The following is a 27,180-nucleotide window of genomic DNA, read 5'->3' as shown; positions in this document are numbered from 1 at the left end:
GAACGGGGGCGGGGGGGGGGCAGAGCCGAACTAACTGCGAGGTCAGTTGAGTACAGTGGTACCTCGGGTTACAGGCGCTTCAGGTTACAGACTCCGCTAGCCCAGAAATAGTACCTCGGGTTAAGAACTTTGCTTCAGGATGAGAACAGAAATCACACAGTGGCAGCAGGAGGCCCCATTAGCTAAAGTAGTGCTTCAGGTTAAGAACAGTTTCAGGTTAAGAACGGACCTCCGGAACGAATTAAGTTCTTAACCCGAGGTACCACTGTATTTGTATTTACTTGATGGGGCAAGTGCCCCCCCTGCTCCGCCCCTGGTTGCGGCCTGCTTCTGTGTGCTGTTACTCAGAAGTAAGCCCTGCCGAGTCCAGTTGGACTACCTCCGTAGTAAGTGCAGAGCAGAGCTCCTGCGTAAGTTTCCTACCGGATCAAATCAACTGGATTTCTTCTTCTTGTTTTTTAAGTGCTTCAATTGGATTGCTTAACCTTGGATTTGCAAGGGTGCTGCCGGATCACGTGCCTTGTTTCCCGCGAGTAAGTCACATCGAAAGGGGTTTGGTCCCAGGTAGGTGTGTGTCAAGGGACATTCCTTCCTATCTGGTGTGAACAGTTTGTGCCATGAAATCTTTGCTTGGTGTATTTCAGAGCTGTTGTTTTGTGGAGGTCGCAGGATTTGCCCACAGTGCCTCCAAAATAAAATCGTGTTAGGAGGGGAACCAAATGGAGTTCAAACTCAGTGTCCAAACACCTTGGACTAAATGCCCCTCAGGGGTCCCTTCCAACTCTGCAGTTCTAATTCTGTGAAGTGGCTTGAACTAATTTATTATCACTGCAAACCTGCATTGCGTAGCAGGATTCTACTGTCAGCACACTTCTGCGGTTTGTTCTTTTTTATTACTGTGTTTTAAGGGTTTTGTCCAATGTTAGTTCCACTCAAAGTAGGCCCGCTGGAATTAATAGACATGACTAAATTTGGTTCATTAATTTTGGTGGGTCTATTCTGTGAAAACAATTAGATATAACCCTTACAATGAAGTAGTACAATAAAATGGCTTGTTGAACAATGTCCTCAATCCATTTATCTCTCAAAACTATAGACCCTTCTTGTGTGAAATCACTTTCCACTTCACCAAATCCTGTTGCACAGTACAAGGCAACGGCTACTTCAGAGAGCTATCTACATAAAGGCTGAGCAAATGCACATGAGATTATATACTGAGCAGTAATCAAAAAACCACAATGTACTTAGTCATATTGACAATCCTTTGGATACATCCTTGGTCAGCTGTTGAGTGAAGATAACCTAGGCAGATAGGAGCAGTAGCCAACTGCTGCCTGTTTGCACTACTATACCTTGATAATGTTGTTCTCTGAATTGTGGTATAATTGAGATCTAAAAATAAATTGGGATCTGTATGATTAATATTTGTGTTTGTTTTCTTTTAGTTTGGGATAAGAATGGCGATATGGAGGGAAACAGAAGTAGAACAAAATATGTTTAAGAGAACTTTATTTTGGGATAAGGGAAGTAACAGCACCATGAGAATGTTAGTAAGTATAATGCATTTAATATTTTTAGTGGATCCTTTTATTTACTTAATCCACACTCAGAATCAATACTTAGATTATGTACCCCGTGGACACAAAGATGGGTTTACCATAAAGCCACAGGACAGGAGGAAAGCTGGGAAACCAGCAAGACAATGGAGTGAATTCCCCACATTTTCCACATGTCTACTTTAGCCTAATAGATTCAGCATCAAGTTTAGTCCAGCAGGAAAGGAGAAAAAATCTAGCATTCTCTGCTTCTTCATGGGAAAATCATAACTGTCTACTGGATGTCTTTCTGCTTTTCCTTTGGAAAGGGGCACCTGTTGTAATGCCTCTGTCTTGAGAGACAGGAATGAAGTTAACTCCAGGAATTAAGTTAAATTACTGGAGAAACACAGTGACTGCAAGGACTGGTAACTCATAACTGCTGCCTGCTGCATTGTTTTTTCTGCATTAGCAGCAGCAAGGTGACCTCTCCAGGGTGGAAGCCTGGTTAGTGTGTATAGAGGTCCTGGGCTATCCAGGTGACAAGAACCCCCTCTGTGCCTTGCTGGTGTCGTCCAAAGGAAAGCAGAGCAATACATTTGGCACCAGCTTAGCTACGGGACTTTCCAGAAGGAGGCGTACAAGGCACCATCCAGCTGTTTTAGCGACTCCACTCTGGATTTGTGTGTGGTTTATTCCTTAGCCTTAGCCAATGGTGTCCCACAAGGCAGTGGGTGCAGATTTTTGCTCAGGGTTTACTCCTTTCTCATAAATGAGCATAGCCGCAAGGCAGTGGGGAATTAGGATCAGAGTTTTCCTTCTCTTAGATGGGCTCCCTTCCCGGATTGATGAGCCCCATCTGCCCCTCATTTCCCTCTACAGCACATGCAGAAACTGCCGTTTTGCTCCATTGGACCCACTATTGGTCTCGTCCACTCAATCTGCTGAAGCCTGTCCTCACATGCAGGGGAAGTCCCTAATTCATTGAGGTTTTGAGACCCATCAGCTTGCCAGTCGAAGCTCTTTCCCGGGGTATGGTTGCTGTCACATGCTGACAGCCTAGGAGCCACAGGTGAGAGCTGAGTGTAGGGTGGGAACCGAAGATGGACAAACTAAGCCAGAAGGAGCACGACACGTCCCACACCAGAGGTACTACCCAACCCCAAACCCCCTGTTTGTATTCAGACAGAAAAGACCTGCTTCTGCCTTGATTTCCACAGTAAAAAAATCCATTGCTCCTATGCAGGAGTTTCTTCTTGGAGCCTACCAAACTACAGAATACAGACTTAGCTATTCTTTGAGCATTTCTTTACAAATAACAGCTTACATATGTTCTGATTGATACACTGTCTACAGAATTCCCCACAACAATCTCCCTGTTGTTTTTTATACTTGTCTGTTTTTTCACATTGCTTGCCTTTTTTGTCCTGGCATATAATTTATTGCAGCTTCTAATTGCTTTACAAGGGAAATATAAGGTTCAGGTCTAAGCAAGGAGTACAGAGTAGATAACCACGCAGTTAGATATCATTATCTTTATTCCAAAGTCCAGACTGGACTTTTAAGTATCAATGCTGATATTCAGTAACTATGATGTGCTGTTTATCCATGCTGCTGAAGCAAATTGTGGAAGTGCACTTCAATCTAGTTTCTTAATGAGAAGTATTAACCTGCTTATCAATACCCAGTACTACTTTCAAGTACAATATTGGTGTGGAAAGCCTGCTTTGCCTTGAAATATCAATTTGATATATCTTTGTGAGAGAGAGGAATGTGATGTTCATTTCACTTATTGGTTTTGGTATTTTCATGCCACCGTTATGCCAAAGCACTCACAGTAGTTTACATTTTATAAGAACAGTTTATAATCTTAAGAGACATAATTTTAAAAGGAATCGAGATGAAACAGGAAGATCAGCAAATCCAAGTGGCAACTCTTTCTTACCTAACACAACACAGTACTGTTACATAAGGACCAGGTGGAAGCTTGCTGTGGGGATTATTCTAGGAGGGGAGGAGCTAAATGACAGTTTGTTCGAGCCAAGAACATGAAGGTCTCAGTGTCTCCCTTCTCTTTTAAGGCTCAGCCAGCTTCCCCAGCGGAACTTGCGGACTTGCTGATTAACAGACTCAGTTTCTCAAGTCTGTTTGTCTTCTGCTCTCCTGCTGTCTGCTGCCTTGGAAATAGATCTCTTGAGGCAACCACCTCTCCTTGCCTTGCTTTGGGGTTGCATCACTGCAAAATGAACTTTTAAAAGTAGGAGCAGTAAAACAACAGACTATATGCAAGTGGCAGGGAAGGGGGGGAAATCTGAAAATGATGTTCTCTGTTGTATCAAGACTCCTTTGCTTCTGGTAAATTGCACCAATTCTGTTACTCTGCAGTTTTGCAAATCATGGATTTGCATAAATTCAACTGTAATCTATATATTTTAAAATGAAATTGTGTTTCTTTATTTGATTTAACTGTGCAGTCTTATGCACCATTTGGCATACATATAAATGCATTTTATTTACCACCCCCCTTTAAATTGGTAGCACTTGTCCTGATGCAAAAGACATACAGCAAATTTACATAATGCCCATATAAGACCTTTTTTTAATGAAAAGTCTTAAATTAAGAGTGCTATAAATATATTAGTAATCAAAGAGCAAATAATACCAGTGAACATATCTCTGCAGAGCAGTTGTTGAGATCCATTTCTTACTGTCAGTGTCAGTGCATGGCACACAGTCCTAATTAACATGTTGAATTTAATGTTTAAATTTTAATAAATTTATATGCAATGAAACGCTTTCATTCAGGCCTACAGTTCCTTGAAATGAGTAATTGCTTTTCTCTGATGTACAAATATATTGTTTTGTTGAAAAAAATAGACATTTTGCATACTGCAGTATCAGTCAAATGAGCTCTGACAGTTCTCAGTTCAGAAGAAGCTTGTGCTAAAAGTGTTAAAACTTGAATAACAAGACTGTATTGGTTTAAATCTTCAGATGTTTTGTAAGAATCTTAGCGCTGGGCCAAAGGAATCTCTCAATGAAGAGGTCATCATCCATTTTAGAATAAGTTTGCACATGCTGCTTAGGAACCAAAGATGGTTCATGTTCAGGAACACTTACTGAAGTGTGTAGAACCTAGATATAATCAAGCTACAAACAGCTGCTCAAATACCTATGTTTTCAGAGTCATTTCTTCACTGCACATGGAGGCCTGGACCCTTCGTGTTGCTAGAATAATTCTATCCATTGTATTTGTACCTTGCTCCTCCTCCAAGGAGATTAGGAACATAAAGTCATCACATTTTATCTTCAGAACCACCTTGTTTTGAGGGACAGTAATTTGCCTAAAATCTCCAGATTGGCTAGGGATTTGAATCCAGATCGCACAGGCCACATTTCAACATGCTAGCCAATACACCACATTGACTGTTCTTGGGTTTGTAGGCAGATGAGAACTTACTTATATGTTGCTACCACAGTTGCACTGCATTGCTTGCAAGGCAACATTTTAAGAAAATTTGGTGGTTCCTGCCCAACAAAAAGATTTGAGGAAGTAGAGAAAGCTAATATTGCCTGAGATGAGAGCTGTGATTGACTTTGTCCCACGTAAATTTGGAGAATTTGTCCAGGAGAAACAACTCAGAATTTTTGTGGGAAGGAGGGTGGTTATATAAGATTAGTGAAATTTCTCAGGGCATTCCTAGTTGGTGTGTGTGTGAATTCGATTGACTGCCTTGGTCTTTTTTGTGCCTTGGAGAATACCAAACATAACTGTTTGGGGAAGAATCTAAAGCCAAAGGAAACATTTCTATCACCTGAAGGTGGCCTGCATTTTGAGGATTATATGGAGAACTCAAAAGCTTGTTCCCTATATTTGACATTTTGATTGCTCCTAATAGGTATATTTGCCAAAGTCCGGATTTTGAAGCTTTTTCTTATGGACCAACATATCTTTCTTTGTTTTTATTCTTTCAGTATCTTCAAATCCAACACTTCTTAACAATGGCAAGCAAGATGAGTAAGAACTTATTAAATTCAGTTTTCATAATTTAAAGAAAAAGGCAGTTTCTAGATCACATACTACTTGGGAGAGATTGCACTAGAATTAAGTCCTATATTAAGTCCTATACAGTGGTACCTCAGGTTAAGTACTTAATTCGTTCCGGAGGTCCGTACTTAACCTGAAACTGTTCTTAACCTGAAGCACCACTTTAGCTAATGGACCTCCTGCTGCTGCCGCGCCGCCGGAGCCCGATTTCTGTTCTTATCCTGAAGCAAAGTTCTTAACCTGAAGCACTATTTCTGGGTTAGCGGAGTCTGTAACCTGAAGCATATGTAACCTGAAGCGTATGTAACCTGAGGTACCACTGTACAGAGCAATCCTTTGTATGCCTACGCAGAAATACATACCACTTTGTTTCCTCAGACTCCGTCCCAGGAAAGTGTGTATACAGTTGCAATCTTACCACTCTTCCCCAGAAGTAATCCCCACTGAGCTGGTGGAACTTACTTCTGGGTAAACTTGCAGAGGATTGTGCTGTAAACAATCTAAGACAATGGAGGGGGAGTTCTACACTTCATGTCTCACCATCTCAAAGCAGTATTTTCTTTGCATCACAATGGCACCTAATACCTTGGAAGTTAAACAGTATTAATGGAATGATTGAACACAGCTGTTAGTACTGTAATGAGATTTCATGCATCTGTGGAGAGAATATAAAAGCTAAGAAGTCTGTGGGAAATATCCTTGAAATCATCAGAGCAATACTAGGATTTTTATTCCAAAGATTCTTCTGGCCTGTTAGTACACGAAGGATTGTGTAGTCAGGGAGGGGAGTGAGAATCAAGATGTAGTCTTAAATCTCTAGCAGCAGTCAAGCTACTATATACAAAGTATTGAAATGCAAGCATAATACAATTAGAAATTGTTAAAACTACTATTAATTGGTAAAATTAACTTTATGTAAGGGACAGGAGATTCCTGGAAAAGTAAAATAGTGTGTGTCTCCTTGTTGTAGATAATATGAAGCGGAAATGTATGAGAGCAGAATATCTAAAGAATTTGTGACTTCATATGAATTATGATCTCACATATTCTGTACTTTAAATATTATAAATGGTTAATTTTTAATATATTTATGATATTGCTATACAGACAGGCAGATAGATACTAGATATAGGAAGGGCACTTCTAGATCAGACCAAAAGCCTACACAGTCCAGCTCTGTTCTCACACTGGCTATCCAAATGCCTGTGGAAGTCCGCAAGCAAGGCACAGATGCAGTAGCGCACTCCCACTCATCTTCTCAGCAAGAGGTATTCTGAGGCATATTATGAGAAGGAATCCCCTGTTTGAAGCAAATGGACTAGGAGCAAGCAGTTAAAAGGGACCATCGGCTGGGTGAGGACTGCAGGGCCTGCTCCCTTCCAGGGCCTTTTCCAGCTGGCCCAGGGGGCGTGGCCCACGCCCTCTCTCCTGGCTATAAAGGGACTCCTGCTGCAGTGAGGCCTCGGACCATCGGCTGGGTGAGGACTGCAGGGCCTGCTCCCTTCCAGGGCCTTTTCCAGCTGGCCCAGGGGGCGTGGCCCAGGCCCTCTCTCCTGGCTATAAAGGGACTCCTGCTGCAGTGAGGCCTCGGACCATCGGCTGGGTGAGGACTGCAGGGCCTGCTCCCTTCCAGGGCCTTTTCCAGCTGGCCCAGGGGGCGTGGCCCAGGCCCTCTCTCCTGGCTATAAAGGGACTCCTGCTGCAGTGAGGCCTCGGACCATCGGCTGGGTGAGGACTGCAGGGCCTGCTCCCTTCCAGGGCCTTTTCCAGCTGGCCCAGGGGGCGTGGCCCAGGCCCTCTCTCCTGGCTATAAAGGGACTCCTGCTGCAGTGAGGCCTCGGACCATCGGCTGGGTGAGGACTGCAGGGCCTGCTCCCTTCCAGGGCCTTTTCCAGCTGGCCCAGGAACAAACTTTTGGAACAAACTCTTGGGGAAGGGTGGGAAGTGTTCTGCCATTGCTTCCCTGTTCCAGGTCGTTAATATGCTTTAAAATGTCCTCAAGCAGTCGGTGGCAATTTAAATTTTTATTTCTTTATTTCTTTTTTTCCATTTTTTTAAATATTTTTTATTAAGGATTTTCTTGTTTTACAGAAGTGTAGTGCCTCGTATTTTTTTCTTCTTCTTCTTGGATATTTGGTTGGGGATTAATTTTAGTATAATTGTTCTGTTCCTTTTTGTTGTTGTTGTTGTTGTTGTTGTTCTATTGGTTCTGTATAGTTTGTGTTTTGTTTTGAAGGGGCTAGATCAGGGCTGCCTGGGGGTGGGGCCCCAGCCAACAGAATTGCTGGGACAAGTTCCACAGGGGGGGGAGGCACTGGGACATCCGATCTCGGTGATCATGGGCAGGAGGCGGAGTTACGCTAAGACCAGACCATGTCATTACCGAGGAGGCAGGTTTAGTCGTTATTTGAAGACTATCCCTGCCTCCGGGTCTGGCCTTGACCGGATGGATACTGGAATCAACAGGGGAAACCCACATGACCTGAAGGTGTTGCTGTGTAATGCCAGGTCAATGATGAATAAAACCACTGCCATCCACGACCTGATTGTGGATGGAGGATTTGACCTGGCATGTGTGACAGAGACCTGGTTGGAGGAAGCAGATGGGCCTGTCCTTGCTGCTGCTTGCCCACCAGGTTTCTCTTACGCACAGCAACCCAGGTCATGTGGGCGGGGAGGGGGGGTTGCAGTGATTTTTAGGAAGTCACTAGCTTGCACCAGGCGTCCTACTGGGAAGATCCAGTTTTCTGAGTGCATGTTCTGGAAGTTGGGCAATAGGGGCAGTACAGGATTCCTTTTGGTGTACCGACCTCCCCGCTGCACCAAGGATTCCCTGTCTGAGCTGCTTCAGGTCGTGGCAGATTTTCTCCTGGAGACACCTAGTTTGGTTGTCCTAGGGGATTTTAACATCCATGCCGACACGACCTTACAAGGGGCTGCTCGGGACTTCGTGGAAAGCATGGCCTCCATGGGGCTGTCCCTGAATAAGTTTGGCCCAACTCATAGTCATGGACATGCCTTAGACCTGGTGTTCACCTCTAGTGACGTGGGTGATCTGACACTAAGTAAAAGTGAAACAAAAGAAGTGCCATGGTCAGATCACTTCCTGGTGCAACTGGACTTCTCCGCGACCCTTCCCCTCTGCAGGGAGGTGGGACCAATTCGAATGGTCCGCCCCCACCACTTAATGGATCCAAATGGTTTCCAGAGAGTGGTAGGGGATGCTTTATCCCATGTTGATGGCCTTTCAGCTGATTCCCTGGTGGCCCGCTGGAATGCGGAGTTAACCAGGGCTATCGACTGTCTGGCTCCGAAGCGCCCTCTCCGATTGCATGGAGCCCGGACAGCTCCGTGGTTTTCTTCGGAGCTGAGGGCGATGAAACAATCGCTGAGACGGCTAGAGCGTCGGTGGCAAAAAACTCACTCCGAATCTGACCGGACACAGGTTAGAGCTCAACGTCGAGCCTACCAAGTGGCGATAGCGACGGCGAAGAAGACTTTCTTCACCGCCTCTATTGCATCTGCAGAAAATAGTAGCAGGAGACTTTTTCAGGTGGTTCGTAATTTAACAGAACCACCTTTACCACCGGGGCTTTGTAAAGACCCCAAGATCTCCTGCAACGATTTTGCAAAGTTCATATTCAGAAGGAGCTAGACACCACCGTGGGAGTAGGGCTGGGGCGGGAGAGTGCTAGAGCTCTGTCTGGTCAAGTTGCATGGAATCGATTTCAATCCATTACCCCCGAGGATGTGGACAGGCTGCTTGGACACGTGAAACCAACCACCTGTCTCCTGGATCCTTGCCCATCCTGGCTAATAAAAGCAAGCCGGGAAGGGCTGGGTGATGGGCTCTGCGGGGTGGTGAATGCTTCCCTCTGTGAGGGAACATTCCCAGATCCGCTGAAAGAGGCGGTCATTAAACCGCTTCTTAAAAAACCATCTTTAGACCCGGCCAGTATGGCCAACTATCGCCCAGTCTCAAATCTTCCATTCTTGGGCAAGGTGATTGAGCGCGTGGTTGCTGAACAACTCCAGGCACGCCTGGAGGATGCGGACCATTTGGATCCCTTCCAATCGGGATTCAGGCCTCATCATGGGACTGAAACTGCCTTGGTCGCGCTGGTTGATGATCTCCGGCGAGCTAGGGACAAAGGTGAGAGTTGTTTCCTAGTTCTGCTGGATCTCTCAGCGGCCTTTGATACAATCGACCATAACATCCTTCTGGACCGTCTAGAGGGGCTGGGAACTGGGGGCACTGTTATACAGTGGTTTCGCTCCTTCCTCCTGGGCCGTGTTCAGAAAGGTGGTGGGGGATGAGTGTTCAGACCCCTGGGCCCTCACTTGTGGGGTGCCTCAGAGTTCTGTCCTCTCCCCCATGCTTTTTAACATCTATATGAAGCCGCTGGGAGAGATCATCAGGGGGTTTGGACTGGGTGTCCATCAATATGCAGATGATACCCAGCTCTACCTCTCTTTCAAATCAGAACCAGTGAAGGCGGTGAAGGTCCTGTGTGAGTGCCTGGAGGCGGTTGGAGGATGGATGGCGGCTAATGGATTGAGGTTGAATCCTGACAAGACAGAAGTACTGTTTTTGGGGGACAGGGGGCGGGCTGGTGTGGGGGACTCCCTGGTCCTGAATAGGGTAACTGTGCCCCTGAAGGACTAGGTGCGCAGCCTGGGAGTCATTTTGGACTCACAGCTGTCCATGGAGGCGCAGGTCAATTCTGTATCCAGGGCAGCTGTCTACCAACTCCACCTGGTACGCAGGCTGAGACCCTACCTGCCCGCGGACTGTCTCGCCAGAGTGGTGCATGCTCTAGTTATCTCCCGCTTGGACTACTGCAATGCGCTCTACGTGGGGCTACCTTTGAAGGTGACTTGGAAACTACAACTAATCCAGAATGCGGCAGCTAGACTGGTGACTGGGGGCGGCCGCCGAGACCACATAAGACCTACATTGGCTCCCAGTACGTTTCCGAGCACAATTCAAAGTGTTGGTGCTGACCTTTAAAGCCCTAAACGGCCTCGGTCCAGTATACCTGAAGGAGCGTCTCCACCCCCATTGTTCTGCCCGGACGCTGAGGTCCAGCGCCGAGGGCCTTCTGGCGGTTCCCTCATTACGAGAAGCAAAGCTACAGGGAACCAGGCAGAGGGCCTTCTCGGTAGTGGCACCCGCCCTGTGGAACGCCCTCCCATCAGATGCCAAAGCGATAAATAACTACCTGACATTCAGAAGACATCTTAAGGCAGCCCTGTTCAGGGAAGTTTTTAATCTGTGATATTTTAGTGTATTTCTGGTTTTTATGGAAGCCGCCCAGAGTGGCTGGGGAAACCCAGCCAGATGGGCGGGGTACAAATAATAAATTATTATTATAATTATTATTAAAACCTCTTGTGCACGATCCCTTCCTCAGTTCATTTCTTCCTCCTGTGGCTGCTTTTAGCTCCTAGAAACCCTTGATTTTGGATCTCTTGTTTTATTTCTAGTTTGACTCAGTATTCAGATCCAGTGGGCTGAATTGGTGCATAACAAGTTATATGAATGAAAAAAGCCGCTTCAGGTGACAAATTGTGCACATCACAAAGTGGAGGCAAAAAGTCAGTGCTTTCACACTCTGATTAGTCATTTCCTAGTTTGTTGCTGAGAAACCATAATTTACTGTTCATCCAAATCCGCAAACTTATGTTTGCCCTCCAAACCAGAATTTCAGTCCAGTTTAAGTAATAGTTTAGAGGGAGAATGTAAACCATAGTTTGCTTTCCCCCCCAAATGTCACAGCAAACTATGGTTTTCCACAAACTACAGCATAACTAATCAAAGCACATGAGCACAAGGCTTGTTCTCATAACACCAAACCATGGTTTAGCATTACATAAACTGACCTTCTACTTGAATTATGTCCTATATCTACATATAGCTACAAAAAACTTAATATATTTTAATCTACTTCTGAGTAAGAAAGTTACATGGCATTTTGTTTGATTCCACCATCACCCTGCCCCCAAAATTAATTTCTCTGCTGACAGAAATGAGCTATTATAGGAAAGGTTGATTTACAAAAGGGAAAAAAAGAAAGAAACCCCACCCTCAAACTCCCCCCCCCCAAAAAAAAATCAGATTTGACTTTTCTGATTAATGGATCCTTTCTATAGTAGGATAATACATTTTCTATGGAATGCTCTAGTACAATAAGACCAAGAGGGCTATGAATAATAGTCAATATGATAACAGCATTGATAAATTACTGCACATAGGACAGGATTATCCTGTAAAATGTGAAGTGTTTCAAGTAAATTTGTTTATGATATCTATAATTATCTGCCACTTGGATACCCTTCTCAGCAGGTTGAACAAGTACACAAAGCTTAACAGAGTTTGAAATAAAAGAAGTGTTTGGTCTACCCTTGGGTTGTTCCATTGTTGATGTAAAAGAGAGCACTGCTAGCCAGCCAGGAAGTGGAGTGACGGTGTGTAGAGTAACTGATAGCTTCCTGCTACCAGCCAGTTGAATTGCCACCTTGTTTTTCCCCACCCCACCCCATTCCACTTGCTGGCTGGAACCCAAAAGCCTATTCAGTTTCCCAACTGTAGCTTTCAGGTTGACACTACTGCATCAAGGGGCTTCTACCTAGTTTAAAGCTGCTGCAAACATTCCCCGCAAGAGGTAGGCAACCAGAGGGTGGTGGGTAAATGATTGAAACATCTGCTGACCATTGTTTTGAGCTTTGCCAAAGACAAAGAAGACCTCAGTCCCGAATGCCCCACTTCCAGAGTGCAGAAAATTTGCAGTGGTTACTAGAAGATGCAGAATTAAAGGTCTGCAGAGACACTTCCTCCTCTGTGCATTACATCATTAAATATATCTTTGATCAATCTTGATCAGTTGCAATGCTTTCTACTCACCTTGCCTTCTGATCAGAGGCAAAGTGGTAACAATCTGTTGGTGAATCAATTTATGTTTGCAACTTGATAACCCAACAAACAGCTAACATGAGGTGCAATCTAATAAAAAGGTAAGGATTTTTAGGTTAAACTGATCTTGTTGTTGTTGATCTTGTTGTTAGGTTAAACTGATCTTGTTTACTTGTGCATCAGTGAAGGCACAATATTAGGCTAACTAATGTTACCAGTTAAGCAGCTGTTCCTATTGAAATCAATCTAAAACTGATTTAATTTTGGCTGGATTATGTTCCAGGTGTACCGTTTTTAAAAGTATGTGAATGATGCTGCTCAGCACTCCCACTCCAATGTTTTAGACTTATGCCAACACTGAAACATAAACTTCCTGATCTACCTTATGCATGAAAATTATAACTGCTTTTTTAGAAAGTTACTTAAGTTCAACATTAAATTATAAGCGTCTACTGATAGCAGACATTGCATAGTATGGGGGGGGGAACAGCTTAATAATGTATTTTTCCTTTATATGGGTGTAATACCATTGATGGCCTTGTGTTCATGGAGTGATCCAGTGGGGTGCTTCCACTAATGGAAAAGGGGGGAAGAAATATTTGCCAGCTTCATCACCTCCCAGAAATGGGCTCCAGAGAATTGAGGGACCTTCCAGAACAAGGTTGAAGGCAGTGGGGGAGGGCTACAATGGGGAGGGTAAATTCACAAATATTGGTTCCATCCTATAGTAGGTGTTCATAATTTGCATTTCCTTGTCTAGGGAAAAGGAAGGTGTGGATTCAGTAACAGCTGTATCATACTTTCTTGGTCTTTCCTAGTTTGACCTTGTGTACTCTTCATGCAGTCAGGAGCCCCTTGGCTGATTTTCCAGAGGATGATCCAAAACAGAGTTAGAAAAGTAATCCCTTGGAGGGCTGCTAAAAGTGAGAAAAGTCTCTCTTATCAAGGTATTTAATAGAACTTCCCAGCTGCAAAAGCCTTTGGAAGTGGGATTCAGCAGCTCTCATTTAAGCTCTGATCAACTTTTTTTTGGATTATTGTAACATGTTATGGTTGCCTTTTAAAATGGTCTAAATACTTCTACCAGTGCAGAATGCTGAGACCCAGCTGTTATCAGGAGCTCCAATAGGGAGATCATGTTGCCCCATTTTGACTGTTAGCTTCTAGGCCCAATTAAAGTTCCAGTATTGACCCTACACAGCTTCCTTGAAGAAGAGGCCTGCTCCATTAACTACCGTATTTTTCGCTCTATAACACGCACCCGACCATAACACGCACGTAGTTTTTAGAGGAGGAAAATCCGTAGGCATGCCACCCGTAGGCATTCCCTCCATAACACGCACAGACATTTCCCCTTACTTTTTAGGAGGAAAAAAGTGAGTGTTATGGTGCAAAAAATACGGTATTTCTCCTTCCGTCTTCCAGGCAATCTAAATGGCACTATTCTGTATGAGTTCCTTCCTTTTGTGAATCAAGGCTTGCATGTCACAATATTTACAGTTAACTCATACACAATCCTTGGAAACTGCCAGTCACAATGCTTCTCCCCACCAGACATGCATGAAAAGCACCAACAGTGCCAAAATAAACCTGCAACATCAGGAACACTGGCTGACAATGTTACCCAACCTATTAACTCTATTTCACACAGAACGGACAAGCAGGCTGCCTGGAAAAACAAATGTGCACATGAAAAGGAAGAATTTAGTTGAGGAAGAAAGCCCCAAGTTACCTAAGTCAACAGAAGGAAATTTCATGCAGTGGAGGAGATGACTGAGAACCAGATTTGATAGAGTGGGTGTTTTAGATTGTATCAGGAGAGCCAAACCTGGTGAGGCTGAAGTCTTAAAGTTATGGGAGGAGCAAGATAAATTAGCAGTGTCTATTATCTAGGAAAATCCCACAGATGCCCAAATGATTCACACAAAGGAAAGAAAAACAGCTGCTCAGATGCTTCAGAACTTGGAAAAGGCATTTGGATTTACAAGCAAGCACTCACATCATGAGAGATTCATTTAGGGCATGAATCCAAGAAGGACTGTAAAAATCATGAAACACAGTTCCTGACCATTATTGAAAAGATATAAATTTCCTAATACAAAATGGATGAGGAATGCAAAATTGGTTATTTCCTGGGATCACTAGGACGCAAATTTGTTATTTTTATAGCTCACGTGGCTATAACATTCCAGGCTTACCACTTGGTGATGCAGTTGGACACCTAAGAGGAAAACGTGAAGAGGAGCAAACACTCTTGAATCAGGAATGGAAGTGACACAATTTATGTGTCCCAATCCCAGAAGAGAGTCAAGGCCATATCCAGAAAAGTTGTTTGCTACAGTTTCTACAGAGAGGGATACCTAGCCAAATTTTATAAAGCACAAAAGTCAAATAAATTCCCTGAAAACAAGCAACCAAGACAAAATAAGGGGAACAACAGATGAATCTAACTGCAATCAGTAGATGGTAATATCCAAATTGCAGAGCACAAAACCATAAAGGTATGTGGCACAGGTTCATGAACCTTAAATTGCAAGCTAAGCAATGAACTGAGAGAGAATACTGTGCAGCAGGTCCTGTATGTCCCACAATTGAAATACGTCATGCTTAGTGTGTCTACTTTGGACTGAAAAGGTTTTGATAGGCTGTTTAAATATGGGAAGTGCCAAGTGACCAGAGATGGGGGCACCCTTAACTATTGGTGTATATGAGACCAATCTTTCAGGACCCCAGTCTGCAAATGTGGCACACTAATGCCAGAAGGATGAAGCAGATCCAGAAATTTGGCACAGAACCTCCCCTTTCCATCAATGCTGAGGCAGCCAGCTGTCTCCTGAGCAGGCCTAAGGAAGGCAGGGCCCCCTACATGGCTGGACGGGAAGTGAAGGCTCACCTCTCTTGGCTACTCTTGTTGCCGCCCTGCAGCTCCTGTGTGTGCAACTGACTCGGCCCAGTCCAACCTTCTGAGCTGGGGGGGGGGGGGGAGGTTCACCTGACGGAGGGAGGGAAAATAGGAGGAAGAGAAGGTGGAGGCAGCAGGAGCAGTCCTGCTGCTGTCTTATGTGGCAATAGGGTCGTAGAGTTGTTTGGATCTGCAGGGTGACATGAAGGAAATTAAATCCAAAGTGAACACTGAAGTGCAGAAGCTGTGGGAGCTGCTGAAGAAGCTGGAAAAGCAGAACGAGCAGCTCCACATTTGCAATGCTGGCGGGGCTTCGGGCGGCAGCCCCAAGCAGCTCTTTGGCAGCAGCCAGAGGAGTGAGGGGTTGGTCACCTGCATGCATCCAGCTATGCCTCTTGCCGCGGCCGTTGACAGCCCACTGTTACCTTTGACCTTCCACTGCCACCGCCAGGAGCAGCCCTCTGCTCCTGGAACTCGAGAGTCACTGTCTCAGCCCCAACAAAGCTGGGCCCAGGTGGCCTCCGCCTAGCAAGAAAAAGGGAGGAGGAAGTGGCCTGGCACTGGCAGATGTTTTGGCCGCAGGGAGAGCCGGGGGGAAGCCAGCCTCATGGAGGAAGTGGAGCCGCTGAAGCCCAACAAGCTGGAGTGACTGGCCAGCTGTGGCAAATCACCTGTCTCACGCAGCACCAAAATACATTTTTATTTCAGTGCTGCGTGAGCCAGGAAATCCATAGGGCACTGCGGCACCAAAGGACGTGCATCTTCTGGTGCCATGCTACCTTGTTGTCCAGGGTATTTGTGCAGCAGCAAAACAGGCATATATTTTTGTGCCCTGCTGCCCCAAAGTCCAGCTGAATGGTGCAGCATTGCAGCCACGCCAGCCAGCCAGATGGAGATGTTAGGCACCGAACTTGGCACTGGAACCATACAACACTGGTCCTAAAGCCTTCCAGTATGTTTCCGAGCACAATTCAAAGTGTTGGTGCTGACCTTTAAAGTCCTAAACAACCCTGGCCCAGTACACCTGAAGGGGATATATAGTCTCCACTCCCATCATTCAGTTTGGACACTGAGATCCACCTACAAAGGCCTTCTGGTCGTTCCCTCCCTGCGAGAAGTACAGAGAACCAGGCAGAGGGCCTTCTCAGCAGTGGTGCCCTCTCTGTGGAATGCCCTCCCATCAGATGTCGAGATAAAGAACTGCACAACTTTTAGAAGATATCTGAAGGCAACTCTGTTTTTAATGTTTAACGTTTTATTATGTTTCAAAATTCAATAAATTATTATTATTATTAATAATATTAAGCTGGAAGCCACCCGGAGTGGCTGGGGAAACCCAGCCAGATGGCTGGGGTATCATCATCATCATCCTTTTCCCTGCTTTTCAAAAGGCCAGTTGCTTGTCACAAAATGCTACTGGCGCCTGGTTAATTTCAAACACTGAACAGAACTCAGATGCAGAGAGAAGGTTTAGGTCTCTTTGGAAATGACAAGATGCATGCTGACTGACGCGGGTGGCGCTGTGGGTAAAACCTCAGTGCCTAGGACTTGCTGATCACAAGGTCAGCGGTTCGAATCCCCGCAGCGGGGTGAGCTCCCGTCGTTCGGTCCCAGCTCCTGCCCACCTAGCAGTTCAAAAGTTAAATAGGTACTGCTTTATAGCGGGAAGGTAAATGGCATTTCCGTGTGCGGCGCTGGTGATGGCTCGCCAGCTGCAGCTTCGTCACGCTGGCCACGTGACCCGGAAGTGTCTCCGGACAGCGCTGGCTCCTGGCTTCTTGAGCGAGATGAGCGTGCAACCCTAGAGTCGGACACGACTGGCCCATACGGGCAGGGGTACCTTTACCTTTACCTTTACCTTTACCTTTACCTATGCTGACTGATGCAGGCCTTCCCAAGTACATGTGGGGAGAAGCAGTAGCCACTGCTGTGTATCTCCAAAACTGTCTGCCAACCAAGGGAGCTACACAAACCGACATGACGCTTTATTATGAAGCAGCCTGTCTATTCTGGATAAGGGATTGATGTCTACTACAAAATATGAGCTTGGTTGATTTGGAAGGGCATGACAATTGTTTTGGTTGGCATGCCTACCTTAACTACGACAAGACTAAGGCACATAATGGATTTTTTAATCATATTATTAGAAAAGTGCTATATACGGTTTGGATAAAATATAAAGACCTGATTGAACCTAAAACCCCATGGTGGATCTCCCCCTTGGAGGCTAATGCAGTAAAGAAAAGTAAATATGTAGGTAGGCTGGCTCACGTATAAGTCATTATTAATGGAGGAAGGCACCCAACTACAGTTAAAGCAGTATGATGATATGACAGAAAAGCAGTATGATGATATGAAAGAACATTTTTCAGGATGGCTACAATACTTCCAACTAAACGAGACCTTTAAACTTGATAAAAAGAAGGGCTTTGCCAAAGAACCCTCTAAATTGGAAACAGAATTGTTAAATAATAAAACTAAGATACTTTCTAAAATGTACCGACTCCTCCTTGACTTCCCAGAGGAGGTCAAATAAGTGATGATTAGGTGGGCCCAAGATGTTGGTCATACTATTCTGATGAGTGATTGGGAAAATTTGTAGAAAACGAATATGAAATTTACGGCCTGTTATAATATATGTTGCTGCTGCACCGTGAGTGTGGGGGAAGGCCGCTCCCTCCTCAGGCTAATTCCACCTGGCCTAGGGGGCGGGGCCCAGACTCACCTCCACTACAGTTTAAGGACACTGGTGCTGCTGCAGCAAATGTTAAAAATGTTTTTATATATTTTAAAGTGTTTTAAAGGTGTTTTTACTTTTTACTTTGTTGTACCACCGTGAACAGTGGTTTTTATCTATGTATTTTTATTTTGTTCCATTTTATTGTGGTTTGGGGTGGGAATTGGTTTTGTTTAGGTATAATTGTTTTTTGTTTGTTTTGTTTTTCTATTTTGTAAATGGAGGCTTGGGATTGCTACCGTGGAGGGGCGAGGGAGGTATGGCGGTGGGGGCAGATGTTATAGGCGAAGGGGATCGAGATACGGATATGCTCGTACCCCTTCCAATCTGCGCCCCATCCCGAGGGACGAGGGTAGGGTGAGCAAGGATTACTCACCTCCGTCACTGGTGCTGTGCAATGCCAGGTCCATAGGCAACAAAACCGCCACCCTGCGAGATTTCTTTACCTCGCAGGGGGTCGACCTGGCTTGTGTGACGGAGACCTGGGTGCGCGAAGGGGAAACTGTTACCTTACGAGAGATGGCGCCCATGGGTTTCTCTGTCCTCCACCAGTCACGGACTGTGGGCCGGGGGGGAGGGGTGGCATTATTAATCCGGGAAGATTGTTCTTTCAGGGCTCTACCATCGCCATCGATCCCTGGCATTGAATCTGTTGGCCTAGTGTGGGGCTCTGAGGTGAGCTTGGCTGTCTGGCTGGTGTCAGGCCTGCTGGAGGCGGTGGCTGGCTGGGCCTTGGAGTTCCCTAACCTATTGGTATTGGGGGACTTCAACATCCATGCTGACGCCACTCCCTCCTCACAGGCTCTGGACCTGGTGTCTTCCATGGCGACACTAGGGCTCTCCCAGTTTGTTTCGGGCCCCACACATCAAGCAGGCCACACGCTGGATTTGATCTTTGGCACCGGTATAGATGTGATCATGTCTCCTTCGATGAAGGTGCCATGGTCTGATCACTACGCTCTGAAAGCCAGGATTGACTTTCCACCCCCACCCTGCTTAGGTGGTGAGCCGATTTGGGCTCGTCCGCAGAGGCTGATGGACCCTGATAGATTCCGTCAAGCCTTACGGGACCTTGCTCCCCCTGGCGACTCATTGACTGAGCTTGTTGAGGGCTGGAATATCCAGCTCCTGGCAGCCATCAATGAGATTGCACCTAAGCGCCCTCTGCGACTCCGCAGAAACCAGGCTCCCTGGTTTACCGAGGAGCTCCGGAAAATGAAGCGGGACCTTAGACGGCTAGAGCCCATGACGGAGCCTCAAGAACATCTTATAGGGTTTTTATGAAAACCTATGAGATGGCAGTGAAGGCCACTAAGAAGTCTTACTTCTCGGCCTCCATTGCATCCGCTAGCTCTCACCCGGCGCAATTGTTTAGTATAATTAGGTCTTTAACCTCCCTTGAAGGACAGCCAAATTTAAATAACAATCTGACACACAGCTGTGAGGCATTTGCGAGCTTTTTTGCGGAGAAGGTCCTGTTGCTCCGCCATGACCTCCCTGCCAATTTGGATACAATAAAGGAACTGGAGGCCCCTCGACTGTCCTCGGGTCCAGTATTGGACCACTTTGACCGGATATCCCCAGCCGATGTGGACAGACTTCTCCGAGCTGGAAAGCCCACCACCTGTCCTCTTGACCCGTGCCCGTCTTGGCTGATTAGAGCGTGTCCAGACGAGATGCGGGCCCCCCTGGGTGATATCATCAATTTGTCCCTTGGCACCGGGATATTCCCAGGGGAACTGAAGGAGGCAGTGGTGCGCCTGCTCTTAAAGAAAACATCATTAGATCCCTTAGATCTATCCAATTACCGCCCGGTTTCGAATCTTCTATTCCTGGGTAAGGTGATTGAGAGAGTGGTTGCTGAACAGCTTGGTAGGTTTCTGGATGAAACATTGGCTCTGGATCCATTCCAGTCCGGCTTCCGCGCTGGTCATGGGACCAAGATGGCTCTGGTCACCCTAACGGATGATCTCCGCAAGCAGCTGGATCGAGGCGGGTCGGGGCTGCTGATTCTTCTAGACCTGTCAGCAGCCTTCGACATGGTCGATCACGAACTCCTGGACCACCGCCTTGCTGACGTGGGGATCCAGGGCACAGTCCTTCAATGGCTGCGCTCGTTTCTCTCTGGTCAGGGACAGAGGGTGGCGCTTGGGGGGGGAATTGTCATCGCGCCACTCCTTGGTGTGTGGAGTGCCTCAGGGTGCGATACTCTCCCCAATGCTTTTTAACATCTTTATGCACCCCCTCGCCCAGCTTGTCCGGAGTTTTGGGCTGGGTTGCCATCAGTATGCCGATGACACCCAACTCTATCTGTTGATGGATGGCCATCCTGACTCGGCCCCAGACACACTGACCAGATGTTTGGAAGCTGTGGCTGGATGGTTACGTGGGAGCCGGTTGAAGCTAAATCCTTCGAAGACAGAGGTCCTCTGGCTGGGACAGGACGATATGGGATTGAGGGGGCAACTCCCATCTCTTGCGGGGTGCAATTAGTGCCAGCACCGTCCATTAAGAGTTTGGGTGTAGTCTTCGATACCTCCCTCTCTATGGAGGTGCAGATTACAGCTATAACAAAGGCGGCATTTTTTCATCTCCGCCAAGCTAAGCAGTTGGCCCCTTATCTCTCTCGCCCTGACCTAGCCACTGTGATCCATGCGACGGTCACCTCCAGACTGGATTATTGTAACTCGCTCTACGTGGGGCTGCCCTTGAGACTGACCCAGAAACTCCAGCGGGTGCAGACCCCTCCTTATGGGGTCTTCACTGCGAGATCACATTCATCCGGTACTATACCAGCTGCACTGGCTCCCGGTGGAGTACAGGATCATGTTTAAGGTGCTGGTTTTAACCTTTAAAGCCCTATACGGCCTAGGACCCTCGTACCTACGGGACCGCCTCTCCTGGTATGCCCCACAGAGGAACCTACAGTCTGCAAATAAAAACATCCTGAAGGTCCCAGGCCACAGAGAGGTTAGGCTGGCCTCAACTAGAGCCAGGGCTTTCTTGGCTGCGGCTCCAATCTGGTGGAACGCTCTGTCACAAGAGACTAGGGCCCTGTGGGACCTGACATCTTTCCGCAGGGCCTGCAAGACAGAGTTGTTCCACCAGGCCTTTGGTCAGGGCGCAGCCTGACTCCCTCCTCTGGCAATCTGCACAGAATTTTGCTTAACGGTTGCCATTAATTTGATTTTAATTAATTTTTATAATGAAATGTTTTTAGAATGTTGGATTGTTTGATTGTTTGATTGCTGTTAGCCGCCCTGAGCCCGGCTTTGGCTGGGGAGGGCGGGATATAAATAAAAATTATTATTATTATTATTATTATTATTATTATTATTATTATTATTTTAAAGGAAAATCTCATGAAAATGCAGTTCAGGTGGTATTTTACGCTGTCAAAGCTATCTAAGATGTATAAAAATATCCTGAGCACATGCTGGCGGTATGGAGATACAGAAGGAAATATGTACCACATGTGGTGGCTCTGTATAAAAATTAAAGAATTCTGGAATATCGTAAATGATGAACTGAAAAGAATGATGCAAGTATCTTTTCCAAAAAAGCCGGAGGCCTTCCTTCTAGGTATCTTAGATAAAGAAATACCAAAAGGGCTTAAGGAAATTTTTCTATATGGCACTGCGGCTGCAAGGACCCTGGTTGCAATGAATTGGAAGGGGGAAAGGGTTCCTTCCAAATCAGAGTGTTTAAACAAACTTCTAGAATATGTTGAGATGGCACAGATGACAAGAGAGGCAATTCAAATCAATGCTTTATTCAGAAATGGGACATGTTTAAAAAATATTTACAGAACTATAATCAGGGTGTGGCAACTATGGCAGCATTTGAATGATCTCTGTAAACAATACAGTGTTTGAAGTAAAATTAGAGAAAAGGATTAGTGAAAAAGATGTAAGGTGTATGATAAATTTGATTGAATTATGAAATCTACAAATGTTTTGCAGAAAAGGTAAACGCATTGGGTGTTGACGGGAAGTCATGTATAAAGATAAAAAATACAGAATAACAGAATAGAAGATGATTGCTATTTTGGCCTATTTAAAAGTTTTTACTGTTTTTTCTTGTGTTTTTTTCTGTTCTTTTTTTCTCAAGTTGTAATGCACACTTTATTATTATTTTTTGAAAATCACTATTTTTATTTTTATTTTTAAGTAATATTTATTAAAATTTTACAAAATCAAAAATACAAAAATGCATAGCAAAACAAGAAACAGAAGAAAAATCTCAAACAAAAATACAAGATACAAAAAACAAGAAAAATAGAGAAAAAGAAAATAGAAAGTTAAAACAAATCCATTTTTTATAACTTTGAACTCATTAGCTTATTTCTTTGACTTCCTCACACCTCCTCTTTTTGTATTCCCATTAAAATATTCAAATCAGCAAATCCTTACCCTCTTTCATTTATCTTAACTCTAAATCTTCACATATTGTAACCCTATAGTTTCACCAAATTTCTAATTCATTTTTGCATACTCTTTTTAACTTTTGTCGCTAATGCCACTTATTTTCAGTCCAACATCATTTTAGCATTCATTAATTTTACAATGTTTCTGCAAATAATCTTTAAATTTCTTCCAATCTTCTTCCACCAACTCTTCTCCCAGGTCTCGGATTCTGCCAGTCATTTCCGCTAATTCCATATAGTCCATCACCTTCATCTGCCACTCTTCCAGGGTGGGTAGATCTTGTGTCTTCCAATACTTTGCAATAAGTATTATTGCTGCCATTGTTGCATACATAAAGAAAGTTCTGTCCCTCTTTAGCACCAATTGGCCGACCATGCCCAGGAGAAAGGCCTCTGGTTTCTTCAAGAAGGTATACTTAAATACCTTTTTCATTTCATTATAAATCATCTCCCAGAAAGCCTTAATCTTTGGGCACGTCCACCAAAGGTGAAAGAATGCACACTTTATGTTATGTTTATTTTTGAGCTTAATCAATAAAGCACATTTATTCCCAAAAAATTCAAACACTGAACAGAACTCAGATGCAAAGAGAAGGTTTAGGTCTCTTTGGAAATGACAAGATGCATCCTGAATGATGCAGCCTTCCCAAGTACATGTGGGGAGATGCAGTAGCCACTGCCGTGTATCTGCAAAACTGACTGCCAATCAAGGGAGTTACACACACCTTTTGAACTTTGGCATGGAAGAATACCTAACTTGTCACACATAAGTATATTTGGCAATATTGCTTATGTTTTTGTACACAAAGAGAGCAGGCACAACCCAGACTCCAGGGCAGAACAAGGAATTATGGTAGGATATGCTTCTGGGGGCAAAAATGATAAAAGTTATGGACTTAAAAACAGGAAAGGTCAGCGTAAGACGTGGTTCATTTTGATGAGCACAGTAAAGCTGATAAAAGAGGAACTGTGATAGATTATTCTCAGCAGTCAGTGAAAGAAACACAAGACCCTTTGTACTTTTCACAATACGTAGCAGTCCAGATCTAGCTTTTACTTTCATACCTTCTAGCACAGATGATGAACAGAAAGAAGAAGCAGAAGACCAGACTCCAAATAGCACCACCAGAGGGGATGAGATGGAGAGTGATGTCAAGATACTACCACTGGAGGGTGAATATGAGGATGTTGATGCAGTTCCAGAACCAGAGGTCTGACAGACTCAACTGAAGTGTTCCACCTCTGCGACTATCCTGCATTGCAGGGTTGGTGCAGCCCATAGAACCTTCCGCCTGGGAAGAGACAGAGCAAATGCCAGTCGCTGAAGTTCCTCTGTGGAAAGATGCTATGCAGGAGGAGTTTGATGCACTGCACCAGAACAAGACCTAGACCCTCACCAAGCTGCCTCCTGGGAAGAAGGCAATTGGAAGTAAGTGGGCACTCCAGATAAAGCAGGGGGCAGAAGGCAAAGTTCAGTGCTGCAAAGCAAGGCTTGTGGGGAAAGACTTCCTTCCAAAGTATGGAAAGGACTGATGAAACTTTTGCTCCAGTATTCAGATACACTACTTTAGAACACCTTTAGAGATTTACATGAAGCAGCCGAATGGTTTTGTCAAACCAAATAAATCTAATTTAGCAGCTATTGGATGATAAGTTGCATAGCATGTTCATACAGTTCACACGGTCACACAGTTCAAGGTCACACAGACAAGTGTTTGTACACAAAACACAAAAATGGACAATGTCCTTATGTTCTATCATTTGTGGATGACCTGATCATTGCAACTAAGAGTGACTGAGATTAAGTAGTAAAGGATGTGGCAAAGGATGTGTCAATCAGAGAATCAGGAAAAGTCTCCTACTATCTAGGAGTCTAAATTGAAAGAGGAGGATCAGAGGGTGGATCCGATCTTCCAAGCCAAAAACAACAAGTTGTTGAATTGCTTGGCAGCCTGAAGCTGTAACCATACCTATGGCCTCTGATTTTCTAAAGAGCCAATATGAATCTAAACTCTTAACTGACAGCAATCAGTACAGGTCAGTGATAGGAAAACTTTAGTACAGTGGTACCTTGGTTTCCAAACATCTTAGTTCCTGAACAACTCAGAACCCGAATGCTGCAAACCCGGAAGAAGGTGTTCCAGTTTTCGAACTTTGCCCAGGTAGCCGAATGTGCTCCTGAGCTTCCATTTTTACTGTTGCACAGCAAATTTGAGTCCCCCACATAGTAATTAAGGCTTTCCCCCTCTCATTTTGCCCTTAAGCAGCAAAATTAAGTACGACCCATCATAAATAAGACTTTTTCCGTCCCGTTTTTACCCTTAAGCTGCAAATTTAAGTCCCCCACCATTGTAAATAAGGTTTTCTTTGTCCCATTTTTACCCTTAAGCAGCAAATTTATGGTCCCCCCCCCCCATTGTGAATAAGGCTTTCCCCCTCTCATTTTACCCTTGCACAACAATTTTTTTTTAAAAAAACCATCATAATGAAGGCTTTCCCCCTCTCATTATACCCTTAAGCAGCAAATTTAAGTCTCTCCCCCCCATCATAATTAAAGCCTTCCATTTATGATTGTAGTGTTCTGAGGTGATATTTGGTCTTTTGTTTTTGCTAATTTTTATGTTTTTGTGTGCCTTTTTTATTTTTGTGTCTGTGGCTTGTTTTTCGTTTTATGATTGATTGATTGATTGATTGATTGATTGATTGTGTGACTGTAGAAATGGATAAAAGCCCCCTATCCAAACAATTACTATCGGTGCAGGTAAGAAAAAAAAATATTTTAATTTTTATCATCTACAATACTGTCTTATTTATTTTATAGTGCAGAACATTGATTATTGCTTTCATTTTGTGGATCAATGGTCTTGTTAGTAAAATTCATGTTGCTGTTTTAGGGGTTGTTTTTAAAAGTATGGAACAGATTAATCCGTTTTGCATTACTTTCAATGGGAAAGTGCTCCTTGGTTTTGGAACGCTTTGGTTTTGGAACGGACTTCCAGAACGAATTAAGTTTGAGAACCAAGGGACCACTGTAATTGACCACAACAAGTAGAGCAGATATTGCAAAACACAGTGGAGTAAGCTATCAAAAGAGTTGTGCAGATATCTGATGGGAACAAAGAACTGCAGACTTAAGCTGCCAGCAGACAGTAATCTTGAACTGGTAGGTTACTTGGATGCTGATGGACTGGGGACACTAAAGACTATAAGTAAATAGGTAAATATGTTATTTGGAAATGGTTCCATTTCTTGGGACAGTTATAAACAAAATTGTGTAGCTTTATCTTCTACAGAATCTGAGTATGTAGCTGCTACTGAGGCATGCAAAGAGCTATCCTAGCTCAAACAACTGGTGTAGGAGAAGCCCATTCAGCTGATGGGGGATAACCAGAACTGTTTGAAGCAAGCACAGATCAAGAAGTTCCATACAACAACCAAGCATATTGGAGTGAAGTACCACTTTGTGTGTGAGGGGATGCAAGATGGACTTGTCGAGTTGACCTATTTGCCATACCAAAGAGATGACAGATTATATTCTCACCAAACCTCTACACAGAGATAGCTTTGAGAACCTTCAAATCATGATGGGACTCTGGGTGGCTTAATAAAAAATTGTACATTCAATTGTTCTATTTGTCTGAGAAGGGGTTTGTGGGAGATTTGCATCCAAAACTAACAGTGCATACTTTTGGTGATAACTGCATCCAGGGTCTAACAACCACAGAGCTACAAATTTAGTAATTATTATTACTATTATTACTATTAATACCCCGACCGAGACCGGGCTCAGGGTGGCTAACACCAAATATATAATACATTAAAAACACAAAATCAAACGATTAATTCAAAATACAATTCGAGTCACATTTAAAATCAAATTAAAATTAAGTGGGAACCCACAAATAATAACTGTAGGGGTAAGGAATTTAAAATTCAAATTTCTAGACAATTGGATTCAGACCATAGAATGTAATTGGTAGAAAGGGGTCTGTGTGATGTCTTTTCCCATGGTGGGAAGGATTAAAGGTATATTAGCCTCCCTCCTCATTCTTCCCAGGATGTGAGACAGGCCAGACATATGCCATCTGAGCCTGGACTCCATTTTAGAAGCTAATTTTGTATTTTGTAACTTAGAAGTAGTTTTTAACTGCCTTATTTTGGTTGCTGCTACAGCTCAAATCAAGTGAAGTACTTTATGTAAGTAAACACTTTTTATGTTTATTTTACAGTCTGTTGCCTGATTTATTAAGAGGGTAAGAATGCTAAACAGCCTAGCTCCCAGAGTTTCCACTTAATGCTGCAAAGGATGGTGATCTAAACTCTGCTAGCCAAGTGTTTTAATTCTGAACACTAAGCCAATCGCTTTGAATGTTTCACTCACAGACATGAGTAACAGGAAGGATTGTTGCACTGGCACCGTCTTGCGAGACAATGGAGTTTGCTCCTGGGGGTGAAGTCAAACCACTGTGTTAGCAGCACCAAAGTGACCTCACCAGAGTATAAGCCTGAGCAGTGCGTGTGGAGGTCTTGGGTGACCAGACAAGACCTCCCCCTTTTTGGCTTTGCTGATATGGTCCAAAGAAAAGCAGAGCAATAAGTTTGGCACCAGCTACAGGAGT

General features: G+C 44.4%; 1 long non-coding RNA gene across 7 annotated transcripts; it reads left to right on the top strand.

The window, feature by feature from the left end:
• Positions 1-48: 48 nt before the first annotated feature.
• Positions 49-26,782, top strand: LOC309347946. Of its 7 annotated transcripts, none has more exons than XR_014159058.1 (5): positions 49-564; positions 1,446-1,546; positions 5,511-5,553; positions 23,634-24,921; positions 24,989-26,782. It is a non-coding gene; the product is annotated as an uncharacterized lncRNA (long non-coding RNA). The 7 variants fall into 7 exon arrangements; XR_014159062.1 differs by having other exon boundaries at positions 1,446-1,550; XR_014159057.1 differs by lacking the exon at positions 5,511-5,553.
• The last annotated feature ends 398 nt before the right edge of the window (positions 26,783-27,180 follow it).

This window comes from Podarcis erhardii (genome assembly GCF_964252035.2).
Source record: "Podarcis erhardii genome assembly, chromosome: 8".
NCBI classification, from domain to species: Eukaryota; Metazoa; Chordata; class Lepidosauria; order Squamata; family Lacertidae; genus Podarcis; species Podarcis erhardii.
This window is presented reverse-complemented; position numbering and strand designations above follow the sequence as displayed.